Raw genomic sequence first — 10,288 nt, 5'->3', positions numbered from 1 at the left:
CCCCCCCCCCCCCCCCCCCCCAGCCAACTGGAGCTCTTTGAACTGAGCAGTAATGCTCCTTCAGAGGAGTCCAGGATCTGGGAAGGGAGGAAGCAGTATTTGGAAGAAGGGTGATGGAGTTGAGATGAGGATGTGAGCTTCCCTTTCTCAAGTGGGTGGTGGGAGTGGTTACCTCAATTTGGAGACAGAGTTCTGTGTCTGGGCTTCAAGCAATGGTTGCACTTCTCCCCATTGTGTCCCCAGAGGACCCAGACTACCTTCCACTCTGCCATTCCCTCTAAGCACAGAGCCTGGTGCCAAGTGGGTGATCAAAATACATTCCAGAGATGATTATTGCTATTGGCGGTCACATCTTGTCTTTGGGGACTGGGGTGGCAGTCGAAGGCTGCTTCTGGCCCTCCTGTAGGGTGGTTTTCAGTCTAAGTGACCCTTGGGGCCTGTATTCCAAGGATACAGCTATGTTTCTTGCTTAACCTACGGTTTTCTCTCACCTCCCCATAGAAGTCCCAGATCAGCCTTGGTGAATGGAAGGAGCCTCGCTCCTACACCAACCCTTCTCAGGCCTCCTGCACCCCTCCCGCCCCACCCCCCACCCCCAGCCTGCAGACAGCTCAGGCCCACACTCCCCTTTTGTATATGCGGGGCTTGAAAGCCCTTAGTGGGCGCCCCGCCTGCCTTTGGGAGGTTTTTGTCAAACCCCCTGAAGGAGATTATGTGTTTTCATATTCTACATAAGAACAGTTCAGAGAGGTTAATTGACTTCCTCAGGGTCACGCAGCCAGTGGTAGCAGAGCTAGGATTTATAGTTCCCGCTTGAAAAGCCCGAGAGAGTGTCGGCTTAACCCTCTGGGACCTGCGGACTGGGGAGGTGAGCCAGGATTTGGGGACCCCGGCCCAGCCGCTTCGCCCCTCCCCCTGTTCCTCCGTCCGGCCTCCTCAGCCGGAAGCAGGGTCCCAGCATCCAGCGGTGCGCTCACCCGGCACCCCTCATTCGGAGACCCGCTTACTAGCGAACCCCCCGTAAGGCCACGCCAGGGGGTTTGGGGCGCCGTGTGACTGGGGACCCACCCCGTCGGCCCGACTATTTGCATAACGGAGACCGTCGCTTCCCCCGCCCCTCTGCCGCGCTCTTCTCCCCTCCTTCGCCGTCTCCTCCACCCTTCAGCCCCGGTCCCCCACTGTCCCCGGCGGACCCTCCTGCGGGGATCTGGCGCCGGGCTCCCAGCGGCCGGGCTCCCCTGCGGCGGCGGGGAGCGGAGTCGGGCAGCACCTGGGGGAGGGGAGTGCGGGGCAGGGCCGGGCTGGGGAAGACGCCTGGGGCACTGCCCGGCGCTAACAAAGGGAGCGGCTGCCGGCCCGCGAGGGCGCGGAGCGGGCGGAGCAGCCGCAGCCCGGGCAGCCGAGCGCGCAGCGAGTGAGTAGGGGTGCGCAGGGCGGCGGCGCGGCCGGGGGCCCGGGCGGAGGGGCGCGGGAGGGGCGCGGGGCGGCGGGGCGCGCGGAGCCAGTGGCCGGCGCCGCCTCAGCCTTCTCGCCTGCGGGCCGGTCACCGTTTGGGCCGGGGTGTCTGTCTGCGCGTTGGTCCTGGCCCAGGGACCGCCCTGGCTTCCCCCCGGGCTCCGCGAGCCTGCGGACCCACAACAAACCCACGTGCGCTCGGTCCCCGGGAGCCCCGCTTTCTCCCCCGCACGGTCGGTAAGGTGTGGGACGCCTGGCGGACTCCAGGGTCCTGCGTCCCCACGGCCGGATCTGCAGACCGGGAAACTGAGGCCTGCGGCGGGGGTGGGGGCTCAGGCACCATAACAAACGCACGTGCGCTCTGCCCGGGGATCCCAGTGCCTCGCGGGCCCTGGAAGGGCCGCCCTGCAGCACCCGGCCATTGTCTCCAGCCGCGGGGGAGGGAGCGGCGCTTGGGGCGCCCCTGGCCGGAGGAGGACGACTGAAACGTTGAAAAGGCACCTCTTGGTCGTCGCACCAAACTGCCAGGCTGCAGAAGGGGAAAACTAAACACGAAAGCACTTACAGAAAGCTTACCCCAGGCCAAGAGCCTGTCCCCGGCCGTGGTGCTTTACTTGATGGGACCAGGACAGCCCCTCACTTCCACCGCACGTCTTAAGAGACCCGGGCTGAATGAAGGGTCCGTGGGTTTCCCCTCCCCAAAAAGCCTGTGCCTAGCGCACCATTGTCCCTGCACTCTGGCGACCGCCCCTGCCTGGAGATCGCGAGCGCCTCCCCAGCCTGCAGAAAGAACGGTCCAATTTAAACAGCGCCCGGCGCGGTCTCAGTCTTCTTGGCCTTTGGCTTGCACTGTGCCTTGTAGGTCCTTCCCTTGTGTCTAGCCGGCCCGGGTTGTCACTGGCCCCTTTTGGCTTGGGGCTTGTTACATGTTTTTACAAGCAAGTCTTGTTCTTTTTACAAGCAAAGCCTCTTGTTCTGAGGAGGGACGGTCGTATCTTCGGTTCTATCAGTTTGGGAGAAATTCTGAGGTCCAGATAGGAGAGCACTCTCGTCTGTTTTGCTTTTTCTTTGCTTTCATATGCCCTGCTCAGCTTGGCAGATTCTAGTTAATAAGACCTGTTCCGCAGTGGTGACGTGGGTGGGAGGGTGGATTGGCCCCACAGGTGATGGTGTGGGGGCAGAAGCAAGCCCCTCAGGTTGTGAGAGTGGGTGGTTGGTGTGCGCGGGAATGGAGGCACTGCCCTCAGAGTGTGCCCGCTGAGCCATCCCACTGCCAGGACCCGTGGCAATTAAACCTGTTCCTGGGGAGAACTGGAGGGCGTTCAGCCCTAAACCACTGCTCCTGAGGATACAGAAGGGGATCTAGTGAATCCTCTTATTTTACAAGCAGGACACAGAGACCTGAAAGGTGCAGCCACTTGTCCGAGTTGAAACCAAGTGAAATCCGAAAGAGAGAGCACTTGAGGAGGGGCCTCCCAACTCCCACACTGCCCCCAGGCCTTGCCAGGAACCAGAGGCAAAACCAGGATTCTGGGGTTGGTGTAAAAGTCAGCAGCCATAGGCACAACAGAGTTAAACAAAGTAATTCCGATTGAAAACTGTACCCTTCCATTATCCCTTTCAAGAGTTCTTTATTCATTTGAGAAAAGATAGATTTAGTAATCCTTGACTCTTCTCCTACCCTTTTCCTAAGCTTAGTTATTTCTCTCTCCTCACTGCCCCTTTCCCCTCAGATTGGAATAGGGCCAACTGTGGAGACTTAGATGTTTTGCCTCTCATCCCTGTGCCAGGAGGCCTTTGTTTGGGCCTAAGCATTGGGCTGTTGACATCAGCCCCACAGGGAAGAATGTGTCTCTAAGCGGGATACTCCTGAGCCACTTGTGGGAGAACAAAGCATTGTTTTCATTGATTTTATTTAATTAAATTCTTTTTGAGAGTTCCGCGGAAGTAGCTGCCTATTTTTATATTTGGCAGAGGAAAAGTTGGAAAACCAAAAAAACACTTCAGGTCTGGGTTTCCCCAGAGTGAATGTGCTGTTTTGTCCTGTCCCTGTTATCTCCTGGCTACACTTGTTTCTTTTCTTAGGGGTTCTAGACTACTGGAGTGTAGTCTTCTTATCAGGATGCTCACCTTATAAGGAACTTCGGAAATCCCCCAGTGAGACCCTTTTTTTTCCAAATGGGAAAACTGATGCCCAGAGAGGAGAAATTTCCCGCCCAGGACACGCAGTCTCTTTTTGCGTAAAAGGGCTGTTGTTGATACCCCAGAGTAAAGTCAAAGTTATGATGGTTGTTATAACAACACCCTTTAAGTCAGAGAATGAATTCCTTAAGGACTTAAATAGGTGTTGGTTATTAAACGAAGCCGTGGATCCCAGTGGTCGCTATGGTAAGGAGTATTACAGTCATCATCAGGGATCAGTTTTCCTTAGTGTTTACTGAATGGTTTCCTTTCCCCTTGTTCTGACCTCCTCCTTGTTCCCCTGTCTCTTGCTTGCTTGTCCAGTAGGGAACTGCTCTGAGTATCTCAGAAAGCAAAAGGCAGTAAGAAGCCAGAAGACAGAGACCTCACTTAGCTTTTCGTGCTGCTTACCTTCCTAGGCTGTAGTTTCCTCCCTTGTAGAGTGAAAGTCCTTCCTGCCCAGTCTCTGCACAGGCTGTACTAGTGGGATGGAAGAGGCTTAGGCCTTGGAATCAGAGGAGTGGGTTGGAGTCAACCCTTCTCTCCTGTGTTCCTTGAGGATATGATTGTGTAATGTGAGGGGAAGGAGGGGTATGTGTCTCCTGGATTTGTTTTGGGTATCAAGTCATGTGACATGCTTAGGACTGCTCAGACCTCTTGGCAGGCTTGGGCGCTCACCAGCTTTTTAAGTGTAGAGAGTGTTGGTGGAACAGTAACCAACCCCAGAGAGTAAGCCCTCTGCTCAAACTAGGAGACCCTCTCCAGTTAGCAAAGAGGTGGGAATGTCTGCCAAATTGTAAAGGGGGCCTTGGGTAGTTGTGAAGTACTTGTGATTCTAAGGTAAATAAACCTAGCAAGAAACAAATAAAATGCAAAACCATAACGTTCATACCCAAGCTGTGCAATCTGAAGTGATTCCATTCGTTCGTCTCATATTCACTGAGGACAGGCAGGCTCGGGGTGGGGTCCCAGGCTGACCTGGAGTTACAGAGAAGCAGATCCATTGTTCGCCCTATCACCTTTGCTCAGAACACATTTGGATCTCCCTTTGGAAATTGTCCTCAGAAACCCACAGAGAATAGATTTAATTTATCTCAGTATTAACCTGCTGGGGGTGGAGGGCTCCCCTTTTCTTCATGAGTCAAACTAAGAGCAGGGAGTAAAGGAGCCAGTGGAAGAGGGAAGGCTTCAAAGAGAATGTAGCTCTCTTCTGTTGTGGGGATGTGGTTGCATTAAAAAATGTCAGGAATAGTTCATTGCTGAAATTCACACTAATCTGGAACATTGGAATACAGAGAATTTGCGTTCGACCTGGTATCAGTTATTTGTTCAGTAAATAATGAATTGGGGAAAAACACCTTTTTCTTGCTTGTATGCAGGTATACTGAGATGACATGATGGCATTCTGGTTCTAAGAGATGGACTTTTTATCGTCTTATCTGTAACAATAATGTAGTAAGCAGTGCAATTTCAAAGTCATTACTAGGGTCATGGGTAGGGTTCAGGGTACCCTTCCGAATCCATTTGGTGATTTAAATTTTATTTATTGTTCCGATTATAAAAATCAAGTATGCCCATTGAGGATAATTTGGAAAGTACAAAAAAGTTTAGAGAACTAGAAAAAGATTTCATCATTCAAAGGTAACCACCGTTAACATTTGGCAGTCCCCCCGCTTTTTAAAAAAATATTTTATTTATTTATTTGACAGACAGAGATCACAGATAGGCAGAGAGGCAGGCAGAGAGAGAGAAAGGGAAGCAGCAAATAGCCTGATTCAGGGCTCCATCCCAGGAGCCTGGGATCATGACCTGAGCCGAAGGCAGAGGCTTAAACCACTGAGCCACCCAGGCGCCCCATCCCCCGCTTTGTAAAAAAATTTTTAAAATGGATTTGTTTTCTCTAAATGGTTGAAATCCTGGTGTATGTGCAGTTATCTCTTGCCTTTCTTGTTTGACCCTCAGATAAACATGTCATGGTTTACGTCAGTATTACGGCTGCGTCTTTCATTCATCACCCATATCAGCGGCTCAGCATGTTCGAGGTCATGTGGCCCATGAGATCTGATCACTTCAGTGATATTGCAGCAAGGGCCTGTAGAGGAAGGAGCCTCCAGCATCCTCCCCCTAGCCCAAACTGTCTCAACCATTCAAACTCCAGCCATTTATTTTTTATTTTTTATTTTTAAGAGAGAGCGAGAGAGAGCGACCATGCACGCGTGAGGGTGGAGGGGCAGAGGAAGAGGGTGCGAGAGATGCTTAAGCAGACTCCAGGCCTAGCCCGGAGCCTGACACAGGGCTCCCTCTCAAGACCCTGAGATCATGACCTGAGCTGAAACCAAGAGTCTGATGCTTAACCGACTGAGCCACCCAGGTGCCCTGAATTCTAGCCATTTTTATGTAATTTTTCATTTGAGAAAAAGTTTAAAGTCTAAGGTGGAGGAGAAGGGCCCTGCATGTGACCTTGGGTTCTAGTCCTGCTCTCGTGACTTCCAACAACTTGAACAGTTTCTGTAGGTATCAAATAATCAACTCCATGGTCATTTACTAATTTAGTCCTCACATATTTGAGTGCCACTCTGAACCAAAGATATGTGAGAGGAGCTCAGCTTTAAAGAAACTCACGGTCCAGTGGAGGAGACTGGGGAACAACAGACTGGTACAGGGTGCTGTGGGAGCACAGAGGAAGGGCAAGCACCCAAAACTGGAGCATTGGGAAGGCTTCTGGGATAAGGCATAGCTCAACCACTTCTAATATGCCCTATGGTAATTGATGCTGTGATTAACATATTTGCAAATACATCTCTGTCTATATTCCAAGCTAGTTTCCATAGGATAGAATCCTAAGGTTAAAATGATTGGGTCACATTTTAAAGAATATGATCATTTAAAAACTTCGTAGAAGTGCCTGGGTGGCTCAGTCAGTTAAGCATCTGACTTCAGCTCAGGTCATGATCTCAGGGTTCTGGGATCAAAAGAGCCCTGTGCCAGGCTCCCCACTCAGTGGGAGTGCTCTCTGCCCTGCCCCCTCTAGCACTCTCTCTCTCAAATAAATAAATAAAATCTAAAAAAAGCCAAACCAAAACAAACAAAAAACCCTTACAGATTTAGTCCAATTACGTATAAGTCTTAAAGTACTGAAGTATTCCATATTGTGGGAGCAGTAGAAATTAAGAGCCTAAGTAATTCAGGATTTGATTTGTTTTTACTGAGCCATAATTGACATACAACATTATATTGGTTTCAGGTGTGCAACTTAGTGACTTGACATTTGTGTATATTGTGAAGTGATCACCACAATATGTCTAATTAAGGGGCACCTGGGTGGCTTGGTGGGTTAAGCACCTGACTCTTGGTTTTGGCTCAGGTCATGATCTTTGGGTTGTGAGATGGAGTCCCACATCAGGCTCTGTGCTAGGTGTGGAGTCTGATTGTCCTGCTCCCTCTGCTTCTCCCTCTGCTCGTGCTCTCTCTCCCTTTTTCTCACAAATAAATAAGAAAAAAATCTTGAAAAAATAATCTGTCACCATATATAGTTACAGAATTTTTTCTTGTGATGAAGGATTTGAATTCTTGCTCATCCTTTATCATGGGTAGAGACCTGGACAAACTAGCTTAAGCTCAGAACTTTAGTTTCCTTCTCTATAAAATGGGCAGCATGGACAGCCCTTACTTCCTTGGGCCATTGTAAGTATTAAATGAAACAGAACTAAAGGGTCTAGTACATTGACAGGTATACAGGTAACCCTCAGTAAGTGAAGGCTATTATTATTATAATTGCAATATTTCACAATCTGCAGAAACTTTGGCCCTAATATTTTTTCTTAACATGACAGCAGGCCATTGTGTGGCTTTCTGTGCTGAGGAAAGCAGAAAGTTCATTAAAATGAAACAACCTACCAGGTGACAAATTGAGAGGGAAGTGATCCACTTGCATGATGCATTATTTAAAAAGTCTTCTTCCTCTTCTTCTTCCCTTCTTCTTTTTTAAAGCAGGCTCCATGCCCAGTGTGGAGCCCACTGTGGGGTTTGAACTCACAACTCAGATCAAGACCCGAGCTGAGATCAAGAGTCAGATGCCTAATCGACTAAACCCCGAAAAACCTCTTCTTAAGGACAATTTCAAAGATGCAGAAGTAGAAAGAGTAGTGTAATGAATCCCTGTAAACAATCACTTATCTTCAAAAATTATCAAAATTCATAGCTGATCTGTAGCCCCACACAGTCTGGCCCAGCGAACTTGGAAGCACATCCCAGACATCTTAACAGCATGATGCATATCTGAGACATTGAGTGGTCCTGCCCTTGGACCTGTCTTTGGCGTCACTGTTATGAGACTGTGTGTGTATATGTGTGTGTGTGTGTGTGTGTGTGTGTGTGTATGTGTGTGTGAGAGAGAGAGAGAGAGACAGAGGGGGAGAGAGAGAGTGCTAGCTGGCGAACTTTTTAAGTCTTACTACTCAAGTGAGGAGGCTTTGCTGCCTCCCAAACTGACAGGATAGAAGGAGCCCCGAATTTAGAGTCAGGAGCCCCTAATTTTGCAGAATGTCCTCCACCCATTACCAGTTGTATGCTTTTGAGCACCTTTATAAGAGTTTGGCAAGTACCGAATGAGGTCATCCATGAGATAGCCCAAGCAGCTCGATGTTAGGTGGACCCGAGTCGGACTGGACTCCAGCCTTCCCTTCCTGAGAGGCAGAGTTTCCATATGGAGTCAAGGTCACAGATGCCGGCCCCACCACCCAGGATGCATTCAGGGAGTGTTGCTGCCAGTCTTGTTCTGAGACTGTGGCCCACAGAGCACCCCATGCCCCTGAATCTCGCCTTGTCCCCTCTCACTTAGCCCTTCCCTCTGATTTATCAATGAGGGCAGGAGGCCCCAAGAAGGGAGGGCCATCCAGCTGTGCCTGTATGACAGGCCCCGAGTCTGAGACCCCTTTCCCTCCAGGCTCCATGAGCTTGGTTTCTTCTCTCTGGCTCTTCATCCAAGCAGGAATTTCTAACTCAACCAAAAGAAGGAAGTTGATTTGTTTTAATAACTTCATTGAAGCCCTCTCTTTAATCCTCTGGGGGTCCCATTATGTCAGCACTATGCCTGGGCTGTGACTGTGGTCTCCGGCTGTTGCTAGCAAGCTGTGTGTTAGGCAAGAGGTAGGTCACCCTGGGCACCCCACCTCAGGGACCCAGCTCTGAGTTCTCCAGGCCCCTTCCAGCTCTGAGGCGATCAGTGACAAAGGGGCAAATGTAAACCTAAGGTCGGGGGGCTGCTTCATACACTGTAGTAAATGAAATCTGATTCGGTATTCAAACAGGATGAAAAACGAACCACCTCACCTTGTGCCATTTTCCCTGATCCCACTTCTCCCTGAAGTGACTATCTTTGCAATTCGCGGGTCCTTCAGCCCCTTTGGGATATATGTTTATGTGTGTATTCGTGGTTATATGCAGATAACGTTTTTTTAAAAATCAGTAAATAGGGGCACCCGGGCCTCTCGGTCGATGAAGCTGCTGCCTCGGGCTCTGGTCATGATCCTGAGATCAAGCCCTGCATAGGCTGCCTGCTCGGTGGGGAGTCGGCTTCTCCCTTTCCCTCCGCCTGCCACTCCCCCATGTGTGCTTGCTCTCTCACACAGGGTCTTTGCCTCTCTCTCTCCAAAAAATAAATAGAAGTTTAAAAAAAAAAAAAAAAAAAAAAAAAAAGCTCCGTAAATAGATTTCATTATAACTACCACTTTACGAACCTGCCTTTTTCACTTTACTATACACATTGGAGATCTTTTCCTATCGGTATGTACAGATATTTTTCTCATAGTTGCACTACACTCTGTATTTTGATGTTTACTTAACCATAAAAATGTTCCATAAAAATATATTTCTAAGTGTATTTAGATCCTTGACATGTGGAACAATGGTTGTAAATGTCAGTGGCTAAATGAAGCCAATCCATTAAGCTCTGGGAAGGGTGGCGAGGGAACGGACGGGCACAGGGACACTGAGAACCACACCCTGGAAAGTTGGAATGAAGGGCTCCTGGGAAATTACTAAGAGGCTGACTGTTTGGACGGGGTTATTTTTGGAGATAGCCTGCCTGCTTGGGTGCCCTAGGCTCTGCAAGGGAAGACACAGAGCTGCGTCATCACCTTCTCCTCCTCCTTGCACTGACCCTGGCACTGCCAAGTTTGTTTTTGTTCCCAGGGCCTGATACTCAGGGGGAGGTCTGTACCTGAAGGAAAGGGATGAAGGAGGGAGAAGGGAAGGGGAGGAGTATTTGATATCAGGCTTGGAGGATGAAGTGGCCCAGTGCTACTTGGCTCTGTCTGCCTGATCAGACCCATCTGGAGGGTTCTGTTTCCCTGGCTCTAAAATAATACAGATCATGGTAAAATGCAGCACACCCAGAGATGGGCTACTTGGAAGACAGAGGTTTAGGCCACCGTATTGGAGATGGGATGAATGTGGAAACTGGGCTTTCTAGCCTGTAGGAGATAAGAAGAGGCACCTCCTTCATGTGGAAGAAGGATCAGAGGCACACTGGGTGGCTGCTGTGGAGGGGAGAACCAGCATAGGTTGGGGGAGACGTGGTGGCATGGCAGATTAGGAAGAACTCACTCAGCAGAGCTGCCCAACCGTGCAACAAGCTATGTCACAGGGCAGT

General features: G+C 50.1%; 1 protein-coding gene across 4 annotated transcripts in view; it reads left to right on the top strand.

The window, feature by feature from the left end:
• Positions 1-849: 849 nt before the first annotated feature.
• The window catches only part of ST6GAL1 (ST6 beta-galactoside alpha-2,6-sialyltransferase 1), a 121,275-nt gene continuing 111,836 nt past the window's right edge, over positions 850-10,288 (top strand). For 2 of the 4 annotated variants that reach the window (XM_046002747.1, XM_046002742.1), the window contains exon 1: positions 1,154-1,414. The gene's annotated coding sequence lies outside the window, so the exon portion shown is untranslated. Of the gene's footprint in view, positions 869-1,152; positions 1,415-10,288 lie in introns of those variants that run through there. The other 2 variants (XM_046002743.1, XM_046002744.1) reach the window with 2 other exon arrangements.

This window comes from Meles meles, chromosome 4, assembly GCF_922984935.1.
Source record: "Meles meles chromosome 4, mMelMel3.1 paternal haplotype, whole genome shotgun sequence".
Taxonomy (NCBI): domain Eukaryota; kingdom Metazoa; phylum Chordata; class Mammalia; order Carnivora; family Mustelidae; genus Meles; species Meles meles.
Note: the sequence above shows the minus strand (reverse complement) of the source record. Positions and strands in the feature narration are given on the sequence as shown.